Source organism: Bos grunniens, chromosome 23 (genome assembly GCF_055505025.1).
Source record: "Bos grunniens cultivar Pamir isolate PY7600 chromosome 23, Bosgru_T2T1.0, whole genome shotgun sequence".
Classification (NCBI taxonomy): domain Eukaryota; kingdom Metazoa; phylum Chordata; class Mammalia; order Artiodactyla; family Bovidae; genus Bos; species Bos grunniens.
The window spans coordinates 39583343-39610399 of record NC_141187.1 but is presented as its reverse complement, the minus strand read 5'-3'; the positions used below and the strand labels follow the sequence as shown (position 1 = coordinate 39610399).

General features: G+C 39.9%; 2 long non-coding RNA genes across 6 annotated transcripts in view; one reads left to right on the top strand and one right to left on the bottom strand.

The window, feature by feature from the left end:
* LOC147347668 (uncharacterized) overlaps positions 1-11495 on the bottom strand; it is a 31443-nt gene extending 19948 nt beyond the window's left edge. Inside the window, exons 1-2 of one of the 4 annotated variants that reach the window (XR_015152437.1) lie at positions 4513-11492; positions 2065-2246 (exon numbers count right to left, since the gene is read on the bottom strand). This is a non-coding gene — a long non-coding RNA (uncharacterized LOC147347668). Of the gene's footprint in view, positions 1-2064; positions 2247-3067; positions 3250-4512 lie in introns of those variants that run through there. The other 3 variants (XR_015152436.1, XR_015152438.1, XR_015152439.1) reach the window with 3 other exon arrangements.
* A 4777-nt stretch (positions 11496-16272) lies between these two features.
* Positions 16273-27057, top strand: part of LOC147347667 (uncharacterized) — a 38065-nt gene continuing 27280 nt past the window's right edge. For both annotated transcript variants that reach the window (XR_015152434.1, XR_015152435.1), the window contains exon 1: positions 16273-16399. This is a non-coding gene — a long non-coding RNA (uncharacterized LOC147347667). The remainder of the gene's footprint in view (positions 16400-27057) is intronic.

Genomic DNA, 27057 nt, shown 5'->3' with positions numbered 1-27057 from the left:
AGTGATCTTGAGAAAGAAGAATGGAACTGGAGGAATCAACCTACCTGACTTCAGGCTCTACTACAAAGCCACAGTTATCAAGACAGTATGGTACTGGCACAAAGACAGAAATATAGATCAATGGAACAAAATAGAAAGCCCAGAGATAAATCCACGCACATATGGACACCTTATCTTTGACAAAGGAGGCAAGAATATACAATGGATTAAAGACAATCTCTTTAACAAGTGGTGCTGGGAAATCTGGTCAACCACTTGTAAAAGAATGAAACTAGAACACTTTCTAACACCATACACAAAAATAAACTCAAAATGGATTAAAGATCTCAATGTAAGACCAGAAACTATAAAACTCCTAGAGGAGAACATAGGCAAAACACTCTCTGACATACATCACAGCAGGATCCTCTATGACCCACCTCCCAGAATATTAGAAATAAAAGCAAAAATAAACAAATGGGACCTAATTAACCTTAAAAGCTTCTGCACATCAAAGGAAACTATTAGCAAGGTGAAAAGACAGCCTTCATAATGGGAGAAAATAATAGCAAATGAAGCAACCGACAAACAACTAATCTCAAAAATATACAAGCAACTCCTACAGCTCAACTCCAGAAAAATAAATGACCCAATCAAAAAATGGGCCAAAGAACTAAATAGACATTTCTCCAAAGAAGACATACAGGTGGCTAACAAACACATGAAAAGATGCTCAACATCACTCATTATCAGAGAAATGCAAATCAAAACCACTATGAGGTACCATTTCACGCCAGTCAGAATGGCGATCCAAAAGTCTACAAATAATAAATGCTGGAGAGGGTGTGGAGAAAAGGGAACCCTCTTACACTGTTGGTGGGAATGCAAACTAGTACAGCCACTATGGAGAACAGTGTGGAGATTCCTTAAAAAACTGGAAATAGAACTGCCTTATGATCCAGCAATCCCACTGCTGGGCATACACACTGAGGAAACCAGAAGGGAAAGAGACACGTGTACCCCAATGTTCATCGCAGCACTGTTTATAATAGCCAGGACATGGAAGCAACCTAGATGCCCATCAGCAGATGAATGGATAAGAAAGCTGTGGTACATATACACAATGGAGTATTACTCAGCCATTAAAAAGAATACATTTGAATCAGTTCTAATGAGGTGGATGAAACTGGAGCCTATTATACAGAGTGAAGTAAGCCAGAAGGAAAAACATAAATACAGTATACTAACACATATATATGGAATTTAGAAAGATGGTAACAATAACTCTGTATACGAGACAGCAAAAGAGACACTGATGTATAGAACAGTCTTATGGACTCTGTGGGAGAGGGAGAGGGTGGGAAGATTTGGGAGAATGGCATTGAAACATGGAAATGTCATGTATGAAACGAGATGCCAGTCCAGGTTCAATGCACGATGCTGGATGCTTGGGGCTAGTGCACTGGGACGACCCAGAGGGATGGTATAGGAAGGGAGGAGGGAGGAGGGTTCAGGATGGGGAACACATGTATACCGGTGGCAGATTCATTTTGATATTTGGCAAAACTAATACAATTATGTAAAGTTTAAAAATAAAATTAAATTTAAAAAAAAGTAGATATTTATGGCCAATAAATAAATAAATAAATGTGGTCCCACCAAGAAGCCATTACTACTCCTAAGACTGAGGAAATAAGGGAAAGTGAAAGCTGTTCAGTCGTGTCCAACTCTTCGTGACCCCATGGACTATATAGTCCATGAAATTCTCCAGGCCAGAGTACTGGAGTGGGTAGCCATTCCCTTCTCCACGGTAATGGGATCGAACCCATGTCTCCCTCATTGCAGGTGGATTCTTTACCAGCTGAGCCACAAGGAAAGCCCAGGAATACTGGAGTGGGTAGCCTATCCCTTCTCCAGCAGATCTTCCTGACCCAGGAATCAAACCTGGGTCTCCTGCACTGCAGGTGGATTCTTTACCAGTTGAGCCACAAAGCAAGCCCTAGAGGAAATAAGGGAAGGAAATCTTAATAGGAAACTCAGTGAGAACTGGAGAAGATGTAGTCCTGGAGGGTCACAGCTACTAACAGAGACACTGGCACAGCTGGAAGAAATGCCCCAGCCTCCCTTTCCTCGTGTCCTCTGGGCTCCAGATGGTGCCTTTCATTGGCTGAACCAACCAGCATCCAGTTGGCACCAAGCTTGGAAGATCCAGTCCACAGGGGTCAGCCACAGACGACACAGAGCCAGGCAGGAAAAAGCAAACAGATCTGAAGGGCCAAACAGAGAATGTGAAGGAGTGTTAGAATACTTGACAAATTTATTTCCCTGACATTTTCCTTTACAAGTATCTAAGCACTGAAGTCATAAATGACAAACACGAACATCTAAATATGTATAAAAGAGCTGCTGCAAGAAGTACAAAACAAAAATTCTAAATAACAAAAACATGGTGTCAGTTTAACTGGAAGCCTTTTTACTTTCCTCATAGTTTATAAAATACTGGTGAGTCATGTCAGTAGCATCATTGTCGTGTTCAGTGGCTAAGTAGTGTCTGACTCTTTGCAACCCCATGGACTACAGCATTCCAGGCTTCCCTTGTCCTTCACATTGCTGCTTTAAAAAAAAAAAAAAAGAGATAGTTCAGTAAGTTAAGAGACTTTCCATGTCAAGTAAGTCCATATCTAGGTGGACTTCAGAGTTGAGTTGATCTGGTAGCCCAAGGATATTGTCAAGGACATGATCTCTTTCTGGCTGTTTGCTACATTTTCCATTGTATCATATTCACCCTGGATCTGGCTCCCTTCTTGTGGCTGAAATAAGGCAGCAAGCAACTCCTTGAATTATCTCGCTCAATATGCAAGGCAAGAGAAAGAGCTGTTTTGCCAAGAAAAGGACAAATGGATGCTTGGGAGATAAGTACTGCCTCTGCAATACTACTTAAAAAACTGTTCCATTACTCTTAATTGCATTAGAAAGCATGTAACACCTGTGCAATGGTTAAGATTCTTAATAGCAAGCAAACACACAAAATCCATTCTGGGTAATGGGAAAAGAAAAGGCTTTTATTAAAGGGTGTTAGGTAACTCACAGGATTTTCCAAAGGGTCAGAGATCTGACCAGAGAGCTGTGCAGCCACGCAGGTTCTTCGCTATGGAAACACCTGGTAAATACCACTTGGCACTGTGGCATTTAGAGCTGGGTACCAGACACTTTGCCAGCACCGACACCAAGAAACAGAACACCTTTGCCACCACGCTTGCCGAGACGTTCATCTTCAGTGATGCCAGAAGTGTCTTCATGTGCACTTACATGTGGAAGTCTGATGGGCAGAGCCCAGACCATGTGCCAGAACCCTAGCCCCCGAGGGAGTATGGTGATGGTGTGTCTAGTCGGATTCCACGTGGGGAGAGCCGAAGGTAAGAAGCGTATCCAGAAGATTGTGTACCAACACAAGAGGTAGTCCCGCATGCAACCCTACTCCCTGCTTGTAGAGATCCAGGAGAATGTGCACGCATGTGTGCCAAGTTGCGTCAGTCACGTCCAACTCTTTGCAACCCTATGGATGATGGCCACCAGGCTCCTCTGTCCATGGGATTCTCTACGCAAGAATACTGGAGTGGGTTGCCATGCCCTTCTCCAGGGTAGCTTCCCAACCCAGGGATCGAACCCACATCTCTTACATCTCCTACATTGACAGGTGAGTTCTTTACCACTAGCGCCACCTGGGAGACCCCCAGGAGAATGTACTTTAAGGCAAATCAGTCCTAGCCCAGAGAAAGAAGGATGTGTTCATTAAATGCCTCACACAACAATTAATAAGGTGGAGTTATGAACAGAGTGCTGGGAAAGAAAGGCTTCCTAAAATTTTAACCTATATTGCCATCAAGCTCAAAATATATAGGACCAACAGTGATCCCTGACATGACATAAACACTCTATTTTAACAAATTCCGTGTATTTTCTCTGCATCATTTAGTTTCTCAATTCCTTCTGACAAGATCCTTATCTTTCATAATATACTGAGATATGAAAACCTACTAAGAACAGCAAGATACATTTAGGCTTCATATCTCTTTTCTGATATGGCATGTTCACTATTAAGATTCCCAGAAGTGGACAACCACACAGACAGGCTAACTGTGATTGCTCTTGTTGTGTAGTCACTAAGTCGTGTCCAACTCTTTTGTGACCCCCATGGACTGTAGCCCAGCAGGCTTCTCTGTCTGTGGGGTTTCCTAGGCAGAAATACTGGAGTGGGTTGTCATTTCTTTCTCCAGGGGATCTTCCTGACCCAGGGATTGAACCCGCATCTCATGTCTCCTGCATTGCTGGCAGATTCTTTACTACTGAGCCACCAGGGAAGCCCTTACTGGCATTTTTTTTGTGAGAATGACTTAATCACTTATACAGGATTATAATTATGTTATCATATAATTGACACCAACCACGTGCACCTGTGTTAGCCATTCTACAAACACTATCTCGTTCAATCTTCCCAGCGAAAAGAAGGTAAGTATTATTATCCCCACTTACCCGAGAGGAAACGGAGGCTCAGAAACATTATCTATCTTCCCCTTAGTCACACCATCTGCCTCCTAGCATCATGCACTTTCAAAATGCTGTCACGTGGAGACACAGGGATGGCCCGCCTCAGAGTTGAGAGGAGGATTCTTATATTTCCTGGAACTTTTCTGATGTGTGCCTTCAACAATTGTTGTCTCTCGTCCTGAGATACCATGTCTGGTTTTAGCCTGCATCTCCGATGACAGTCTCACCAACCCATCTGGCCTTGGTTTCTTCCAGCCTTCATTAACTCTAATTTCATTATCACCTGTTCTGGTGTGACCCTGAGTTCCCCGTGCACTTCTCTCCTTTCTCTTGGGAAATGAATTTCTGTCTCGGCATCAGCTCACTATCCGACCGTGTGAGCCCTGAGGCGAAGCACTCATTTGTATGTGAGTACTGTCCATCTCTCCCGTCATTGCTAGCCACCTCCGAAGGCTCTGACTTTTCGGTCATCTCTGGCTGCAGATGAGACCAAGGGGAGTTTCTTAGCCAGCATGATTTTGTGTGTGTGTGTGCACGCACGTGAACAATATCTCTCAGATAATTTTTATTTCATTTATGACTTGTCTTTCTACATTTTATTTAAATCTACTTTCACCCTTTTAATTTCATTTCATGAACTCTCATCTAATATAGCTCATATACCCTTTGGGAGAAATAATAAATAATTTTCTAGTTTGGTAACAAATTAGGTGTCATTTGGCAGCATTATTTGATCTGTTCAGAAAGGTCAAATTTCTCAAAACAGTACGTAAGGGGGAGGCTATTTTAGAAATACCAATGAGAGTCCGCAGCAAAAAGCTCAGAAGTCACACCAAATACCAAAGACAAGAAAAGGAAAAAAAAAAAAAAATCCCTGCTTCTCCTTTCTCCTTCTTCCCCACCTAATCCTCTCACCTCCCCCACCCTGCGAGCCCTCTGCAGCAGGAATGTTCTCTGATTAGAGGCCAGATAAAATAGCAGAGCAGTAACGTTTTATTTCTGTTCTGTTGCCAATGAGCTTGTGCTACGTCCCTCTTATCTCCTCTCTTCACATAAACATCTCAAGCCCGAATAGGGCAGTGGGATTAGAGTGTGTGAAGTCAGGGTAAACACACACATATATATGTATATATACAGATACTGTTCCTCTCATTTTCACTCTTTTACAAGTGCAAGGGGGTTCTTTTTATGCTCTAATACTTTTAAAAATAATCCTGAATAAGATAAACTACTAACTAAACATTAGATGACATTATTACACATTACACGGAGTCTCCTTTAAGCTTTTTAGGTTTTGTATTTTTTTGTCCCAAGGAAATAAATGTTGTCATTATGGTCATGGACTCTTTTAGCTTTAGCGGGCATTATGAAGGCCAACCATGAAAAGTAGGATAAATATCTATTGATTTCAAAAAATAAACAGGACATTGTGCTCCTCTGATCAAGACAGAAAACGAAAGCAATTGCAATATGTCAAAAGAAAGAAGTCATAGCTATTTGGCAAAGGGAATGGCTAAGACAAAGTTGAATCTCTCCAAGAAGAGTTATGTTTGATTAAACTTTTTCCTCTGATTCATCCTAAGAAGCTATTTTTCCCCAAGGCCTGGAGTGGACTTCTGAAGGACACATGTCTGTTATTGATATTGAATTCAGCTTCAGTGCACTATTTTTAAAGCAGTCACAGTCGTAGCTGTATGCCAGTATGTGTATAGCCTTCAGATAAGCAATTGACCGTGAAATAATAGTACATGGCTTTTAATATATACCCTCTGGTTATGGGTGTGCATACTAAACATACAGTATTTTTAAATATATGCCTATACGTATAAACACACAAACCCTGTAAGTTAAAGCTCTCTATATCTAAATGGACTGGCAGCTGCTTGAAATTTCCCCCTCTACTCTCCCGAAGGTCTCAGGTGTAGGATTCATGAGCCAATGTCTCAGCTAGAACAGGTGTCTATCGCTGGGTAAATAGCAATTAGGCCCAAATTTCAGACTTTTTTTTTTCAAATCCCTTTCGGAGGAAAAGCCCAGGAATAAATAGTTGCTGTAACGGCCAGGGGTATTGTGTAGCATTATAGCCTCCAGCTGGTCTATTACATACTATAGACAGGCAAAGAATACGAGCACCTGACAGATGTGTTCTGTTAGCTTCATTAGGAAAGAAACAAAGAAACTCCTCAATTAATAGCAGCGGAGCCAAATGGGGGTGGGGGGGAGCTTGAGGGGAGAGGAATCATAGCCTGTTATTTAAACAGAGTCAGGGAGCCTTTCTCTAGTGGCTTAATATGATTCATTAATAAAAACAGCTTTTTGAATGCCCAGTTTAAGTCAAAAGAAATCACCAGCATTTTTTTTTCCCCCAGCAAAGGAAGGGCAAAATGACAAATTGCTGCTGTTAAATTCATTTCATGTGGGGATGGCCTTTCTCAAAGATCTCTTAAACTGCAAGGCTGGATGTTTGTCACATTAAGTGGCAGAGCAGTTCTCAAAAATCGACTGTGGCACACCAGGGTCTCAGACGGATGGCCAGAAGTGGCCATCCAATAATTTTATATATCCAGACCAGGAAGCATTTAGTGTTGCTTAAATGAACGAGGATTTTTAAAGTAATGAAATGCGGCTCTTATCCTAATGAAAGGAAAATGTGTCCACAGACTCGCTTTTTCCCTCTTCTTGGAATGGTGTGAAATGCAGGGGAAAAAAGCCCTGTGACAGTGGGTATCACTCTTTGCGAGCAGAAATCGGGTGGTTTCTCCTTTTATATCTCCTTTCCTGAAGATGAACGGTGAACTTACCTATTACATCGTATATAATTGTGAAAGGGTGAACTGTACATTGTGTTAGTAATATATGAGTTCTGAATGAAAACGGTTCTTTTTCCATGGAAGTTAGAATCTGCTGTAACAACTCAGCTTTTATAATAATAATTCTCCAGTGATGACTTGGTGTGATATTTTTTAAGAGAACACAGTTTGCTACCAGGAGGTTACAATAGACAGTCTGACCCAGTTACCAGTCTTCGGGAGAGAAAAATGAATTCGCTACCTTTTCCTCTTCGTCCCCAGGTCACCGCCACTCAATTTACACAGCATGGAGTGAAAAAGGCTCAGAGGCAAGAACCTAGAGAATTCAGGGAAACAGGTCTCCCTGGTGGCTCAGGCAGTAGAAGAATTCAGGCATAATCAAGGTCGAATGACCACTAGTATATTAACTGTCACAGTTTTCCTATATGCTAAGAATTGGTGGATAGCAGGATTATAACCATCAAGGCACAAATGGGGGAGAATAGCCATTGGAGCCCTGGAGTAACCTAGGCCAGCAAGGATGGGCTCCAAAATCCAAACTGAATGCTCATCTGTCTAATTGGGGTGTTGTCCCGCCAAAGAAATAGAAATCAAAACATAAATGGTCATGGCCAAAGATGATGGGCCAGGGTCTTTGTGATGGAAATGTAATTGTAAATCTTTATGGCCAACTCAGGCTGTGATGTCTTGATGCTCTTCAATTTTTAAAATATACTCTTGGCTTCTATTTGTATTTTCCCCCTCAAATAAAAGCTGCAGAACAAGAAGGGCTAATATCTGCTCCCAAATGGACAGGAATAAAAAGGAAAAACAGCAAGCTTTCCTGAAAGCAAAGGCATTTTTCACCCCCTAGTCTCTTTGTACACTGCTGATATTTCACATTTGACACAAAGAGTTGAAAGCATGTAGGAAAAAGTTCAGAATGTGAAACTGTTCTGTTTAGACTTTATGTCTTGTGGATCTTAATCTTTAGAGACTAGTAATAGTTGTAGTTTCTTTTCAGAGGCAATTTATAGAAACCTTTGTTACCAAAGGTTGGCAGAGCTTCATTAAATGCACTCATTCCATTCTAAAATCAGATTTCAAAAGGATTCAGGAAATCCACAACCCCTCATGACCACCACCAAAGGATGAGGTCAAAAGTCAAAATCATGAAGACAATCAACTTAGGACAAGCTGACAAATTATCATCCCACCTGTGTATTTGAATCATAAAATACAGTGTACATCAGCTCATTTAGAAAAATGTGCTTTGGATTTTTATTATTTTCCTTTCTCACTTCAACACCGAGCGCCATTTTCCTCTTTCTGAGTTTTAAACAACTCAGAAGCACTGGTGTCCATTTGGTCCCTTGTACTGTAAGCACCTGGCAGCCAGGTATGATGTCTGTGTAATTTCCTTTGCTCATTTGCATGCCAAATCCATGACTGCATTTGATTATCATTTGGTAAAACTGAAAAGTATAGGGTTTCTGGTTTTATTTCTCTTTCACTAGAACTAATGTTTGAAAAGAAAACTTGAAAATAGAGAAACTTTCAAACAGAAAAATGTCTTGCTTATTGAAATGTGTACATGTAGCCAACTGTGTTTGTTGGGGTTTACGGAATTTGCTACAAAATCTGTTGAGATATCTTAATTGGGACCATAATCTGAGAAAGACTTTTCATTCTGTGTTCCTGTGAGCTGAGGAAGAATCCCATTCTTGGAGATGCTTTCCCATGGGGAAATTACTCATTTCCCTTTAGCTGTTCGCTGATTCCTGGGGCCAGATTCAGTTCGATATGTCACAGGCAGGCTCAGACAAACGCAAACGGGAAATGTGTTTTCAAGTAGCTAAGTCTGGGTAGATTCTGCCACTTTCTATACTGTCTCTTGATGTCTCGAACAGCTCCTCATCTGTCAAGCCTGCTGGTTTTAACCTTCCGTTTTGTTGTCAGCAGCTCATCCTATTCTCTCCAACCCTTGAAACCACACAATGGAATTTTATTTGCATTTGGATTTAGAAAAAAAAACTTACAAATCTGTTCTACCATGTTTGAAGTTCCTCTTTGTGATCTTTTCTCCCATTCTCTGCCCTTTAGTTCCTTTAACTGGCATCAAAAAAAAAAAAGAAGAGAGAAAGAATGGACTTTTTGGTACAGCATAGAAACCCTTGGGTCAGCACAATTTTTAAAAGAAAATCAAATAATAACCCCAAGACCTTCTCTTAGAGGGTTAACCTTAAGAAAAAAGAGACATTCATGAGAAAAGAATAAATGCAACTTTAAAAACTTAAAGCAAATTCCATACGTATAAAACAAGGTAAGAGATAAGGTAGAGAATTATCAGCAGCAAGTGTGACCAAGTGTTCAACTTCTCTATAGAGAAAGTACACTTAAATGGATGGGAAAATCTGGGGGTCCCAATAGTCAAATGGCACAGGGTGTGAACAGACAATTCGGAAGAGCAAAGCATTCAAACACAATAATAAAGAAATGCTAATTAATAGGGCAAAATACCTTTCTTCACTTTTGCAAAAATTTTTGAATACTACTATTCAATAAAGTTAAGGGGAAATTGAGATTCTCACATTCCTGATGGTATATAAATTGATCCAGTTTATAGGAAATTAGTTTGTCAATGTTCCAAAACTCCTAAAAATGATCATATTTATTTATCCTGAAATTCCCTTGTGGAAAATATCTGGAAATTATTTAAGTTTTTAAAAATATAAATATATTTATCTCAATGTGAATTTCTATAACAAAACATTGAAAATATCATGTCTGTGATACACATGTACATAAATGGAATATACAACCAGTAAAAATTACACATGCCAAAGGTTTTTTCCTAATATAAGGAATGCTAATGGCACTATATTCTGAGAAAGAAAAATAGAATATAGTATTGTAAATATTTTACTCTCATTTGGCTCATTTTAGGAAAAATCCTCTCCCACTTTAATCATATGTATATATAATATCTAATGTAAAAATATCTTTAAAAGACTATCATAAATGCAGTAAATTGTTAACAGACAAATATTGAGTGGTAAGATTATGACAATAATCTTTTTTTAATATTTTGTATTTTAATTCTTTATAAGAATATGTGTTACTTTCACAATTGAGGGAAAATATGGATTTAAAGGACTTAGCTGGAATTTTTTACTTTTCCTACTTTAGATCTTCTGTGATAAATGAAATTTTCTAAATATTAATCCTTAGAAGGGAAATTATTGTAACCCATATGTGTCAAGCGCTATGCTAAGCAATTGGACATATTTAATCTTTATGGTAACCCTGAAAATAGATATTCATCCCTTTTTTATGTATGAAGAACCCCTAACACTCAAAAATTTAAGTATCTTGCCCAACATTGTAAGTATTAGAGCTAGTCTTTGAATGCTGTATTATTTCCACATTATTACCAATGCTAGACACACCTGAAGTGACCTCCCTTGCGGGTTAAGTCATTTATTAAGAAGAAAAATAATTACAAATTTAATTATTTAAGGAATGAGATTAAAATGTGCTTTTAATTTGAGCTTTTGCATTGCCTTGGTTTGTTTTGTTTAGAGATTTAATGAGCAGCAAAAGACTTCAAGATGTGTCTTTTCTAAAATCAGGCAGTGTTGTTTTAGCTTTTCAAACGAGAGCAAAACAGCTAGCAGTCTATAGGCACCCTTGTTTTCTTTCTACATGCCTCATCTGGCAATACCACCTCTGGATGGAAAATACATCCTTCACTAGTAAAACAGTAAGGCCACACAAAATCTTTCCTACAGACCTTTTCTGTGATACTCTGTGATTGGTCTAAAAAAAAAGATTGTGTAGGAGACTGCCTTCAAGTCTGTTAAGTGACTAGATTCCTCTTTCTTAAGCCTCTTGCACATCTGTGCATCAGAAACAACTCATGGATGTAGGTTCACTTGGGAAGTCTGAGATAGCTTTGCTCCTGTGTTCTTGTTCCTTTGGTTCCTTTGTTACTTAATTTATACCTATGAGAGTGCATGCTCATTTGCTTCAGTTGAGTCCGACTCTGAGACCCCATGGACTCTAGCCCACCAGGCTCCTCTGTCCATGAATTTTTCCCAGCAAGAAAACTGGAGTAGGTTGCCATGCCCTCCTCCAGGGGATTTTCCTGACCCAGGGATCAAAGTCGCATCTCCTACGTTACAGGTGAGAAACCAGGGAAGCTTCAGTTTATACCTACTGCTGCTGCTGCTGCTTAGTCGCTTCAGTTGTGTCCGACTCTGTGCGACCCCATAGATGGCAGCCCACCAGGCTCCCCCGTCCCTGGGATTCTCCAGGCAAGAACACTGGAGTGGGTTGCCATTTCCTTCTCCAGTGCATAAAAGTGAAAAGTGAAAGTGAAGTCGCTCAGTCGTGTCCGACTCTTAGCGACCCCATGGACTGCAGGCTACCAGGCTCCTCCGTCCATGGGATTTTCCAGGCAAGAGTACTGGAGTGGGGTGCCATTGCCTTCTCCGAGTTTATACCTAACTGACTGCTAAATGCCACTTTAAGTACTTTCCTCACTCTGAGGGCAAAGCTCACAGGTGACTAAAATCACTTAAAGTCTCTGTAAGCCAAGGTGCTTCAGGTTTGTTTCTAGGTATGTCACATGCTTGAGCCAGAAGCCAGAATCTCATTCATACCCCCCACCCCCAAAAGAGATTCTACTCTCTCTTCTCTTGACGTTCTCAAAAATTAGAGGAACACAGATTATTCCTCTTGACTCACATATCTTCCCTTGACACTAGGAACAAAGAGATTATAGCCGAACTTCTGTATCCTTGTTAAATTTATGGAATTTATGGATAACTTCTTACAATCAAGGAATGAATGCAACTGGAAAAGTCTGTTTTAATCTGCATGTATGTACTTTGTTTTATTTTTTAAATTTCCTCTTTCATCTTTGCTTCACACACTACCACAAATTATGCTGGTTCTGTTTCTCCAGTGCATTCAGCCAGAGTGCTGCTGTGTCCCAGCTCTCCATGTGGGTTCCGGCATCAAAGCCTTAGGCCAATTTTATTTCATTTGTATTTGCTGTCAGAACAATGTCTTTATTCTAAAATGCCCTTCTCAAATCACCTCTCAGGTGGTTTGATAGAAGCAGCATGCAGCAGAAAATAATATCTTTTTAAAAATCCATGCTATTTCTCTTATGTTTTACCCTGTGAATACTGAATGCACCGTGCACTTAGTTAAACAGCATCCTGAATTCCATTTTTAAGATGAAAAGTACCTTTCATTTTAAATCTCCCAGAGACAACTGATCTGCTTTCCTTCTATGTGAGGGATTTGGGGAGGTGGGGAGGGGAGGTGGTATTCAAATTCCTGCTTGGCAATAAACAATTTTACAATATCATTTGTTTTAGGCTGCCAGATGACACCTAGATTGATTCAAAAATTCTCACAAAATAAAGATTGAAGTACAAGCAGGGCGCTGACAAGGCTTTAGGATTCCATCGTGTCAAATTAGCATGAAAAGGAAAATGAGGGCGAGGGTGGACTCAACACCGTACCATCTTGCCTAAGCACAGTGTAATTGTTGGATGCTTGTCGGACAATGCCTCTCCTTCAACACACGCATTGTAGGATGTAAAAGGGAGGGAGAGGAAGAGATTTAAGGAGAAATTGCAGTGAGCTGGCAGGTAGTGGGCAGGGGATCAATCCAGTTTGTCACATTAAGGATTGTAAAGAATCCATCTCAGAATGACATTGATGATTCAGGGTATTAAGTGAAGTTCAGAATAAGACAAACCGCGGCAGTAAGCTGAGAAGTAAACAGGGAATTCAGGCCCAGAGCATGCTGAGAGAGGGGAGACCAGGCACAGCACTGTGGCCGGTTCTGAAAGGCTGTTTGCAGAGGAGTTAAGGCTCTTCCCCTTCCCCTCACTGTTTCTTTCTGACCATTTCATCAGCCACCCTCAATTACATTTAAACCGTCAGCAGTTGGCCTTCGCAGATGTCAGTCAACTGGATGCTAAGGAGAGTAAACTGTTGTGCATACTTGTGTCTGTGTAGGGCTGTGGGCAGGAAAACACACACAATGCACAGCCCAAGTGTATTCCTGGAGAAGTCTCGGTTGTGAGCCCAGCAAATGCAAACACCCCACATCTGCCATCCCTTCCTGCTTCTTCAGAAACAATTGCTCATTAACCCCCATCAGCCCCACAGAGGGGTGTATACTCAGACATTCACCAATTACTTTGACCTTCTCTGTCTATCCATCTAGGTGACAATTCCTCTTTCTCCTTCATTGCACTTATCCTAATTAGCAGGTATATATTTATTTGTGTGCGTGTTCAGTTTCTGTCTTACGTCCTAGGGTGCAAGCCCCACGAGGCATCTCATTACCACTATATCCCAACCGCCATGCATAGGGTCTGGCACACAGTAGGCCTTTGGTAGCTATATGTGAAATAATGAATGAATGGTTGGATAGATGAGCACATGAATAAAAAAAAATAGATTTCTAGGAAATGGAATATAGCACAAAGTTTAGTCACTCAGTCATGTTCGACTCTTTGCGACGCCATGGACTGTAGCCTACCAGGCTCCTCCCTCCATGGGATTTTCCAGGCAAGAGTACTGGAGTGGGTTATAGAGTTGCTATCTTATAGACCTGCTTAGGTCACAGAAGAAAAGCATTTTGTCATGTTGCTTCAGTTCTGAAGTTTTCTCATATTTTAACATCTCAGATGGAATGGATGTTTATGGATCCTTAAAATTTTAATCTGAAGAGTTTCCTTTCTTAATAATGCATAATATAATGGTGCATTTTACAATGACTGCTATCTTAGAAGAGTTATAATCACAAACCATAGCCAAATAAAGCAAATAAGAACACCCGTATGGATGCTGTCCCTCATAAGTTTTCCAGGGTTCCTGTAGACCCAGGTCTATCAAACTTTACATCAGAATCACTTTGTCAAGACACACATTTCTGGGATTGACCCAGAGATTCTGATTCAGTAAGTCTAAGGCAAGGGCCAGAAATCTGCAATTTTAAAGTCTCCCAATATTTGGGGTCCAAGTAATCCTCTGCCCCATTTGATAAAACATTTTAAAATGCTTCTCCATTCCTAGAAAGGCAACTGGAAAGTTTTCTATAATTCTTTACACATCACTGAAGATCTAGTCTTCAAAAAAGGACTAACAAGTATTGACCTTTATTATTTATGTCTTCCTGCCCAAAGTCATTCCCTCCTGTTCCTATGGAAAGACACATTTAGTAATTAGTGAACACATCAACTAACTATGGGACAACTAGAAAAAGCAACTGTAGTCCAGGTTGGACATTGTCCTACAACCAATTCATATTAGAAAGTCTAGTTGCTTCTCTGGTGGGCAGATGGTAAAGAACCCACATGCCAATGCAGGAGACCTGAGTTTGATCCCTGGGTCAGGAAGATCCCCTAGAGAAGGAAATGGCAACCTGCTCCAGTATTCTTGCCTGGAGAATCCCATGGACAGAAGAGCCTGGCAGGTCATAGTCCATGGAGTCACAAAGAATCAGCCTCTACTGAGCAACTCACACACATAGTATCTGAACCACGTAACATATCCATGAAGCCATATTTAAGTGCATTTGCAGGAGATTATTTAGCAGTTCTCAGGTGAACAGGGCTGAGATGGAGTGTTCTCTAAACAGGAGGACTCACACATGCAAAGTAGGTGAATGTGGATGCCACTTCAAACCTTCTTTGGAAGCAGAGGCAATCAGTAATTCCAAATTAAAATACTGATGCCGCTTTCTTTTTGCAAAAGCTTTTGATTTGTTAAAGCGGGTATGCAACGAATCTCTTGTCCTTTCCTCGTAACAACTCATAAAAATGAGAACACTATGTGTGATAGGAGCCTCTGGGGCCCCCAGTGGCCCTCATCATGCCTGTGTGATCTGTGCCCCTTGTGTGATAGGAGCCTCTGGGGCCCCCAGTGGCCCTCATCATGCCTGTGTGATCTGTGCCCCTTGAGTGTGGGCTGGACCTGGTGGCTTGCTTCTAATGAAGAGAGGATGGCAAAAGTGATGGGATGTTACTTCCAAGATCAGGTCACAGAAAGACCTGCTTGCATCCTGCTCCTGCTCACTTGCTCTCTCGCTCCCTTGCTCTGATGAAGCCAGCTGCCACACTGTGAGCAGCTCTAAAGAGAGGTCCACATGCAACTGAGAGAGGCCCCTGGTGAACAGACTGCAAGGAACTAAATCCTAAAAACAATCACATGAGCGAGCTCAGAAAAAGACCTCACCCCACAGCTCCCAAGTCAAGCCTTCAAAGGAGACCAGAGCTCTGGTTGATGGACTGACAACAAGCTTATGAGAGATGCTGAGCCCAGAGGCATCCAGCTAAGCTGGGCTCAGATTCTGGATCCAAGGAACCTATGGGATAATAGATGTTGTTTAAGATGTGCAGTTGGGGGTAACTTGTTACACAGCAGTAATAAATAATACAGTACTCTTTTTTGTATTTTTGCCTAGAAACACATAATATCCTTAAGAGATAAATAGAGCAGGTGTTTTTAAGCCCATTTTACAGATGGGAAACTGAGTTCAAGGACTTTGTTACCCGAAAAGGTCATTTAGCCCAAGTAGTTACTCCTGAGACTCAAACCTAGACGCCAAGCTCATTCCTTTCAATTACATTTTCAAGAGTATTAGATTAAGAATCTGAGAATGGAATTCTGATCCTAGCTATCTGGCCACCGAGTAGCTCAATTAACACATCTGGATATTAGATTCTTTGTGAATATAATGAGGTTATCGGGAGTTGGGAGTTGCTAAAGTCTCTCTTAGCTCAAAATTTCTCCATTTTATAAAAGGAAGACAAACTAGGTAACTGAAGTTGTTTCCATAATTAGGGGCAAAAAAAGAAAAACCTTTCTGTCTCTCAGTTCTGAGCTCTGTCCTGTGTTAAGCATGCTATGTTGTTCTGATTTCCAGTACTGCCAACACCAGGAGGTGTGTGGACCTTCATCATCCTACCTTTGAACTTCCCCTTCAGGGACAGTCTCCTGACACGACCTTCATAGATCCGGCGATGCCCAGCTGTGGGGCCTATAAATACCAGGTGACATTTATTTATTTATTTATTTATTTTTCCAGGTGACATTTAAAAGGCTGATTTTTATTAGTAGGTTCTACTCACCAGAACATTGAGTTGCCCATGCTCAGAAAAGCATAATCTCATTTTTGTAACTTCCTTCTTTTAGTTAATACCTAATGATTTGGGGAGTCAGAGGCATCACCAAGAGAAAATGAATATGTAATATATTGCTCGAGTATTCTTTGAAAGGACTTCCCATTACACGATGAGTTAACAGTGCGTTATTGGAAATGTGACTACCTTTGTTGTAAATGATTTTTTTTTTAATCTACACACAAGAGGAGTGGGAGAGTAAATGTACTGTGCCATTATGAACCTGTCAGTCACGTACGGATGAGACATCAGCTCCATCTAGAACAAAATTTCCTGCCACTCAGAAATCATGTTTCCCTTTAATCTGTTATTCTGATCTGTACTAACTAGATTTTTGATGGACAGATGAACTTAGGAAATTTTTAATATAGTCATTTTCTAAAAAGCTAAAACTTGAAACCAGATTTACTCTCTGGTAAGAATTAACCTTCATTATCCAATGTCCATTTCCATAGTTTGTTCTACTCTTATCCATCTTACCATGACTAAGTAGCTAGTGAGACTCTGCAGAGACATTCGGAGAATAGACAATCTGCTTAAGATTGTGGCCAAATAATTGCTGGTGGCAAAATTAAGAGTGAGAAAGTACACTCTGGCACTACAGCAAATAAATACTAAATTTATCTACTCACAGATGCAGACAACAATGCATTTTAAATCCTTGTTTTCCCTCAGGCAGGATAAAGATGGATAAATAAATAAAAATCAGCAATACTGTGTCCAGGGCACAGAATTTTTTAAAAACTGTTTTTCATGGGATGGCATCCTAAATTAAAAGAAACAGCAACGATTTAAAACACAAATGGCGGACCAAAATGAACTGATGAGCAAACAGAAAAAAAGAAGTAAAATAAAAGACATTTTAAAAATTATAGAAAACATTATAATTCACCTAAACTAGGAACAGAGCCATCATCTTAAATAGTAATAACCCTAGAAGTTTCCTTACCATTTATACTTTCTTTTGTAGACCCCTTACCCAACTCCCACCCCTATTGAACTGCAAGTTCAGTTCAGTTCAGTCACTCAGTCGTGTCCAACCCTTTGCAACCCCATGAATCACAGCACGCCAGGCCTCCCTGTCCATCACCAACTCCCGGAGTCTACCCAAACCCATGTCCATTGAGTCGGTCATGCCATCCAGCCATCTCATCCTCTGTCGTCCCCTTCTCCTCCTGCCCCCAATCCTTCCCAGCATTAGGGTCTTTTCCAATGAGTCAACTCTTTACATGAGGTGGCCAAAGTATTGGAGTTTCAGCTTCAACATCAGTCCTTCCAGTGAACACCCAGGACTGATCTTCTTTAGGATGGACTGGTTGGATCTTCTTGCAGTCCAAGGGACTCTCAAGAGTCTTCTCCAACACCACAGTTCAAAAGCATCAATTCTTCAGTGCTCAGCTTTCTTCACAGTCCAACTCTCCCATCCATACATGATTACTGGAAAAACCACAGCCTTGACTAGACGGACCTTTTTTGGCAAAGTAATGTCTCTGCTTTTCAATATGCTATCTAGGTTGGTCATAACTTTCCTTCCAAGGAGTAAGTGTCTTTTAATTTCATGGCTGCAGGCCCCATCTACAGTGATTTTGGAGCCCCCCAAAATAGGGGCTAGTACAATTTGGTGAATGCTACCTTCAATACTTAGAATTTCAAAAGTAACCTCTTTGGCAAAGGTTATATATAATTTGAGGCTTTCCAGGTGGCTCAGTGGTAAAGAACCCACCTACCAATGCAGAAGACTCAGGCTTGATCCCTGAGTTGAGAAGATTCCCTGGAGGAGAAAATGGCAACCCACTCCAGTATTCTTGCCTGGAGAATCCCATGGACAGAGGAACCTGGTGGGCTACAGTCCAAGGGGTCAAAAAGAGTCAGACATGACTGAGCACACATATACTGTTTGTTCTCCCAAATCAGTAGGGGTCACCCACAAGTAAAGAACACCTTTTTAAACAAAGCAACTACTTAACATCTCAAAACATTTGCATATTTCAGGAAGTTTTAGCCATCTGTCTCAGAATGGGGCATACTTACGATTTAAAATGCCTTTGTTACTTACCTGAAATTGAAATTTAACTGGACAACCTGCATTTTTACTTTCTAAATCTGACAACCCTATCCCGAAGTCCTGAGAGGAAGCAGAACAGGTAGCCAGGTAATTGATGCAGGGCTGAGATCAGAACTTAAATCTCTAGACACTTAACCATGAGCACCTTCCAAAGAGGAACCTAGGAGGAAAGTTTCAGCTAAGCCAATATGAGATGCAATTCATTAACCCAAAAAAGTAATGAGTCAGGAGGAGAAGGGGAAATATACCTTCCCAACTGGCCAAGGGAAAAAAATGTAAGGCAGCTGCAACTGCTTGAAAATTATTTTAAAACAACAAATGTCTCATTTTCTGAAAATGTCTCTCCAAAACTCAGTTCCTGAAACCCAGATTTGATTATTTTTACAAAAACTTTGACCATCACCTCTGTGAATTCCTAGGAGAGGTCAGATCACTTAGAAGTCACCAGAATCCAAAGGTAAAATCTAGAAATATGAGCTAACAGAAGATAAATATTCAGCACCATGGACAGTGGTTGTTACTGCCATAGAGGAGGCATTCTCCTTTTCACTGTTCTTGATATTGTGACTTTTCAAAAATTAGCTTTTCCCTCTGTGAACCAGCTTCATGTTCTCTCTAATTTCCAATCAGTATGATGGGTTGGCTCACCACTGTGGCATATAATGTTTTCAAAGAGATGTTGACACCAATACCCAAGGTACCTTCTATCACAACTATAGGCCCTTCTTTTGGTCTGTCTTTGCCCCTCTCCAGACCCTTTTCTCATTTTTAAAATTCTCTTTCACTTTACTTATTTTTAATAAATAAGCCTTTTGCTTACTTATTTTTTCCCCATCCTTTTTTCCTTTTTTAAAAATTCTTTATTCTATCCCTTGTCAGGTACCTTGTGCAGTCCTAATGAGGACCCTCATAACTAAAACAATATTTTCCTTAAGTAATCAAGATGGCATAGAAGAAATAAAGGCAAGACCATAGAAACACTCAGTGGATTAGTTGTTGCCAGGGGCTGAGGGTGAGGGGTGGAGTTAGCTACAAAGGGAGGAAAGTGATGAGACTCTACTATATCTTGACTGTGCTGGTGGTTACACAGTGGTACACACTCATCAAAAGTCATAGGACTGTATATTATAATTATACCGCATGTAAATTACTCATCAGTAAACCAGATGATTAAAAAAAATGACATCAGAGGAAAGAGTGATATATGTTTGATAACTTCAGGCCAGATCATGGTCAGTCCTGCCCACTTGCATTAAGGCATCAGCTGAATTGAATTCATTATGTTTGCTCTGGAAACTTCATTTAGAGAGGGACACTCGCAAACTAAAAACAATAGTCACCAACAGCTGTTGGTGTTGGTGACTATGCATAAAGGGTTAGACCTTTCTGTGTGTCTCCAGAAGGCAGAACTCATACTAGTGAGTGGAACTGAAAAGAATATGGAATTGAATTATCCAAGAATAGAATGGGTTTCCTTTCTAAGATAAAGGGGAAGTTATTCAAGTAGTAGCTGTATAACATTCTATCAGAGATTTTACCAAAGAGATTTGGAGTTATATGGGAGGTTAGACTAGATGTCAGCTAACATTTCTACAATGCTCAACTCCGTGAAATTTACCTGAAGTCCCATTTATTTGTGCTTCTTAGTATCCCTTCACAATGGGTTGCTTACACAAAGCAGTTGAAGGCACACTTTCTGGTAAGTAATCATGGCTTTTCCCTTTAGAAGACAAAAAATATATATTTATTATTCCAAATTAATTCTTCATTACGTCAGTAATTGTTGCCTTTAAATAAGAGGAACAATATTTGCATTAACTTTATTAAAAGTACAGAACAAGTTTTTTTGTGAAATGATCTATTAAGGACTTAACTTGAAATTAAGGACTTGATTTGAAATCTTAACAATGACATTCCGCTAGCCATTAGGTTTTTTTTACCTTTTTACTTCTGTGGAAAATGGAGTCATTAACCTTCTATTCTCTAGAATTCCAAAATAAAAATTTTGAATGTTTAACATTTCCCAATGGATCTGAGGTCCTTTGATGCAATCTTTAAACTGTCATAAAATTGTCAGTGGTAGGGACATTAAACTGTTGCCCTTCTAAGATTAGTATCAAAAACAGGATAGTCTTTTCCTTAAGTTACCTACTCATTTTAAGTAAATAAGTGGTCATTGCTTTAATATTAAAAGTACTTGAATGACAAACAACATACACAAGTCTCGGAACAGTCATGTGTTTAGATTTGCACAGTACTACATTCTAGAAAAATCACTGCAAGAAATTTTAAGGGCCCTGAAGAAATCAAGCTTCTCTAAAGAAACCACATATGTCATTTAACCTTTGTTCTGGATATTTTCCTGTAAACTAAGTATATGAATATTGGCTAAAGTAACTTGTTATTTTTAGCAGTATATATGTTACATAAAAAACCAAGTCTGGGTTTCTTCCCTAATTGTTCTATGTTGTATATATCTCGTTCATTATGAAATCTAGCCAAAATTTTACTACAAAACATTTTTGCTCTGTCTTAAAAAGTTTTAAAGTCCTAAAGTCCTATTAAGGATTCAAACCAAAATAGAAACTTTCTGGAAGGAGATGAGAAAGATGCAACTTTTGTTAAAAATTCCAGACACCGTGCAGGGGAAAATCTAACTGTTACTTATAACTGAGTTAAGTAAAATACAAAAATAAATGTAAAACCAAGAAAAAGAAACAAAATCAATTAAGGCTCTTAAAATTATAAGCTGCATGGCAGCAAATTTCAGGTTTGTTAGTTCTTTTTCCTGGAGTGGAATTTCATATACGGGATGTAGGACTCATTGAATATTATTTGAGAGGTGTAGGCTTTCTCTCCCTTGTTATATAAACATATAATATAAAACTCTATTAAGCAATGGCATGAGCAATGTAAGAAGCAAAATACAAGCTCAGTATTCACTCTAAAGCCATGGTTTTCGAACATGAGTGTACATCCAGATTACCTAGAGAGTTTGTCAAAGCACAGATAGTTAAACATCACCCCTAGAGTTTCTGATTCAATGAGGCTGGTGGGGTTAGAATTTCCCAGATGATGTTGATGCTGCTAGTCGGAGTCATATTGAAGAACCACTGCCCTACAGAGAAGATAAGGGTTACCCCAGTAGCGGGAAGCACACTGGTGTGAGAATCATGAAATGCCAATGCCAAAGGCAAGAATAAGGGTGAGATATTGGGAGAAAAGATGCCTATCTGAATCCCAACTTTTAAAGCATTGTTTTTTTTTTCATCTATAAAATGGGGATAATGATAACTCCAATGTCATTAAATTATATCAATAATTTAAATTACTTGGCACGATGCCAGGATTTTCTCACGAATCACTAGCTAGAATTATTAACTGTGATTTTAGGAATGACACATATAAGTTACAGTTTCAATAGAAATAGAATGTTATATTAAACAATGTTTAAGAACTTATTACTCTAACACTTTGATTCGATATATTTTCCATTTTCCTTATTTAACACAATTTAATATTAATAAAATTTAAGATATTTTATGCTCCACTGAGTGATTTGGAGACACAAAATTAAGGGTAACACAAGCTCCCTGCTCGTGCCCTTGAGAGGCTTCTAATCAGGTTGAAGAGAAAGACCACATATACATGAAACAGTTAAATAATAAATGATAGTATATGATGAAGTAACATAGTTAGTGGTTCAGACAGTTCATAAAAAAAATGTAGGTTCTCCAAACTTAAAAAGGAACTTGGGCCTTAAGCTTCATACTGAAGGATATGCATGATGACAATAATGAATAATAATTGCTTAGTTCTTTTCATAGCTGTAATAATATAATAACAATATAGTAATGTAATATTAATCATTTTGCACAGCTTTCAGGAAAATCTATATACATTATTTCAGATATTATCCCATCTCATAAATAAGAAAAAAAAACAAGGCTCAGAGATGTTAAGTCATTTGACCACAGTTACGCAGATAATATGGTGGGAAGTAAGAATCATTCTCTGGAGAAGGAAATGGCAACCCACTCCAGTATTCTTGCCTGGAGAATCCCAGGGATGGAGGAGCCTGTTGGGTGCCGTCTATGGGGTCGCACAGAGTTGGACATGACTGATGTGACTTAGCAGCAGCAGCAGCAGCAGCAGCAAGAATCATTCTCAGCTCTTCAGTCATCATATACTCTCCATTATACCAGGGAATAGATGGCAATTTAATGAAGGGCATGGAAAAAAAAATGAGCATATGATATTCAAGGAATGGGTTGATATATCTTGACCAGGAGATTTAATTTAGTAATCAGTAGCCCCCAAGTTAAGTTAGAGCTAGAATTGGGTAAGGCAGATGGTAATTACGGGAACCCTTAAAATTCATTTTGAGGGTTTACATTTTGGTTTGAGGTCAGTGAGTTAGTATTGAAAACTCACTGGGTACAAACTGGATTTAAGGAAAAGCAAGTTAATCTTGTTCATTCATCTACTCTACTCAACAATAATTTATTGGGCATTAAGTGCCAGGTTTTGTGCCAGGTCCTGGGACTACAAAGATGAATAAGATACGGTCCTGTCTTCAAAGAGGGTGGGAGAGAAATGTACAAAGGTGGTGAGAGAGAAATGTACATTAAAGATTACAATGTCATGTGACAGATGTAATACTAAAAGGAGAAATCAGTCGAATGCAAACCTACATTTGCCTTTCAAAAGTTTCATTTATAGTGTGTTCTCCATTTAAGTAGATTTAGCATTAAATCATGGAGAAGGCAATGGCAACCCATTCCAATACTCTTGCCTGGAGAATCCCATGGACAAAGGAGCCTGGTAGACTACAGTCCATGGGGTCGCTAAGAGTCAGACATGACTGAGCGACTTCACTTTCACTTTTCACTTTCATGCATTGGAGAAGGAAATGGTAACCCACTCCAGTGTTCTTGCCTGGAGAATCCCAGGGACAGAGGAGCCTATTGGATGCTGTCTATGGGGTCACACAGAGTCGGACACAACTGACGCGACTTAGCAGCATTAAATCAGTTACCAATGAGTGTCTCTAACTCATGTGAAAAAAATCCCAGTTACATTTTGGTATGACTCCTAGGATAGCAGATAAATTTCTACTTGAGGAGGAATGAAATTCCTCCAACAGGGCAAGGGAAAGAGCAAGAAGGACTCATATAATGTGGGATACTTAAGCTGGTTCTTAGAAGATGAGCAGAAATACATCTAACAGACTAAGAGAAAATGCATCCCAGGCATTGCAAAGGCCTGGGGCCCTGAAATAGCCCATCCTATTAGGAGATTTGCAAGAAAGTTGCTTTTGCTGGTGTCTGGACTCTGGTGATTGCAATAAAAATAGACAGTAAATAAGTATGCTTCTTAGAGAACTTAAATGCAATTATCTATATCAAATGCCTAACAATCTCCCTGGCACATCCTAGACCCTGAATACATGTTAGTTCTTTCCCTCTGTCTTCACTTCACACCCATTTCTGTTTTAAAGATACACATAGGTTTGAATCAAAACACTTACCTTTTTATTCACTGGTGTCTTAACTCAAAAATGGTAGTTGTGATTGTGACCAGATGCTTAAAAACGTCTACCACTATCTAAACCTTAGAATTCTCTCCCTGAAGGGTGATCCTTGGAAGCCCCGAAATGCAGATTCCTAAACCACACCCGCAGAATCAGAATCTTTGGTGATAAGTCAATCCAAGGCATCCTGAAGAATGCACGCTCCACAGAGAAGTCTAATGTGCAGCCAGGTTTGGGAATCACAACCAGAGCTCCAGGAATTCATAAAAGATCCTCCAGTTGTGGAACACTACAGTCACATAGGCTCTGTTGTTTAGTCATTCAGTCCTGTCTGACTCTTTGCGACCCCATGGACTGCAGCCCACCAGGCTCCTCTGTCCATGGGATTTTCAGGCAAGAGTACTGGAGTGGGGTGCTATTGCCTTCTCCGATGACCAACCTAGATAGGATATTGAAAAGCAGAGACATTACTTTGCCAACAAAGGTCTGTCTAGTCAAGGCTATGGTTTTTCCAGTGGTCATGTATGGATGTGAGAGTTGGACTGTGAAGAAAGCTGAGCGCTGAAGAATTGATGCTTTTGAACTGTGGTGTTGGAGAAGACTCTTGAGAGTCCCTTGGACTGCAAGGAGATCCAACTAGTCCATTCTGAAGGAGATCAGCCCTGGGATTTCTTTGGAAGGAATGATGCTGAAGCTGAAACTCCAGTACTTTGGCCACCTCATGCAAAGAGTTGACTCACTGGAAGACTCTGATGCTGGGAAGGACTGGGGGCAGGAGGAGAAGGGGACGACAGAGGATGAGATGGCTGGATGGCATCACTGACTCGATGGACGTGAGTCTGAGTGAACTCTGGGAGTTGGTGATGGACATGGAGGCCTGGCGTACTGCGATTCATGGGGTCGCAAAGAGTCAGACATGACTGAGCGACTGAACTGAACTGATACACATATATATATATTTGTAGTCCACTTTAAATTTTGAGAGAAAATTTGCATTTCATGAAATGTGAAAATCTGACGTTTTATGTCCAAGTTTTGATGACTTTTGACAAATACAAATTCCACATCGCCTACACTCCATTAAGATATGTAACAGTTCCATCACTCTAGAAAGTTCCTTCATGCTGCTTCTTAGTTGATCCCTACTCTCTGCTACCCAGAGACAACTCTCTTCTGATTTTGATCATTAATGATTAGTTTTGCCTGTTTTAGAACTTAGCATGAATGCTTGGCTTCTTTTACACAACATGATTTCTGTAAGAGTTATCAATGTTCTTTAGCATATCTATAGCTCATTCCTTTTTATTGTTGAGTAGTATTTCATTACACAAACATATCATAATTTATTTATCCATTCTCTTCTTGATGGACATGTGGACATTTCCAGCTTTATTAGAAAAACTATTATGGACAGTCTTGTAAAAATGTTTTTATGAACATACTTTTTTTTGTTTATCTTGAGTAAATACTTTTGAGTCATAGGGTAGATATAGGCCTAATTTCATAAGAAACTACCCAGCTTCTTACTATTGAGTTTTGAGTTGTTCTGTGGCCCTTACAACTTTTCCCTTGACCAAAGATTGTATTACTGTTACTACCTCCCAGGCAGGAAGCTAAACAAGAATTGGGACCTTCCCACTCAGAGCCGTGAGACTACCGTTTGCTGATCATGGCATTTACACATGAGATTTTTTAAGCTCCTTCCTGACAGCTGCAGCAACCCGTGATTCATGAGTTAGGTTTCAGTTCAGTTGCTCAGTTGTGTCCGACTCTTTGCGACCCCATAGACTGCAGCACCCCGGGCTTCCCTGTCCATCACCAACTCCCAGAGCTTACTCAAACTCATGTCCATTGGGTGAGATTTACTTGATCACAAGAAGAAAACTTAGACAAAAAAAAAAAAAATCCTAAAACCCTAATGCTGTAAATTCAGCCTTTGCACTGTCAATGGACAAATGACTTACTGTAACAGAGGGCAGTGCCCTTATGAAGTGAAACTTTTGGAACTCAAAGAATTGAACTGGAGCAAGTGATATGTATTAGCTGCCGGAGAAAGTAACTTTTTAAAAAGATAATAAAAGGTCCGGCCTAGTTTCATTATTTTATCAGCTTCAGTTTCCACTCCCCAAGCACAGTTTGTTTGTTTATTTTTAGACTTGTTCCAGAAATATATTTTATTATATGATATGTTAGGGTGGGGGAGAGAGGAGCAAGAAGAAAACAGCTGCGGTAATGACAAAGACTTCCTTCCAAGACATGCCGGTTCATTAACAGACAGAATTCCAGCACTTCATCATAATTTCCCCTTCCCGGAGAGTGGACATTACCTGAGCTTCATTTCCCCAAAGTGCACTCCTCAGCGCTTCAATACTGTGCTGAAAACATACCTGTTTTACACTATTCATTTGAGCATACTCAAATGAGCCAAAAAAGAAAAAAAAAAAAAAAAAAAAGGTCTAACCCATCTGTCAGAGTTGGAAGAGAGGAGGAATATAGGAAGAATTTGTGTATACATGTCAAAGAGAAAATAAAAGGAGACTGTTCTGGAAATATTAAATGATCTTATAATCACGTGATGTTAATAATATATATGAAGCAGAGTCTGCATCCTCCATGGTTCCAGGGTGGGGGGTGATTAGAGGGGTGGGTAGGGGAAGTGGGAGAGGGGGAGTGGATGAGCTGAAGTAGAACAGAAACAAAAAAATGAACGTCTAAGGAAAATCTGTAGTAGGACCATACACGGTAATGGCCTGACCTTATAGGTCTCTGTTTTAAGGTAGCTTTTTTGCAGTTCAGTTTCCTGCCCTCTTCCCTAGGTGATGAGTCTCAGCTTCTCCCAGTTAAGACAAAAAGGAAAAAATGATTTACAGCTACCTTCTGGATAGCAATACAGAAAGCCCACTCAGCTGGTGACCTTGCTCAAGGTATGAA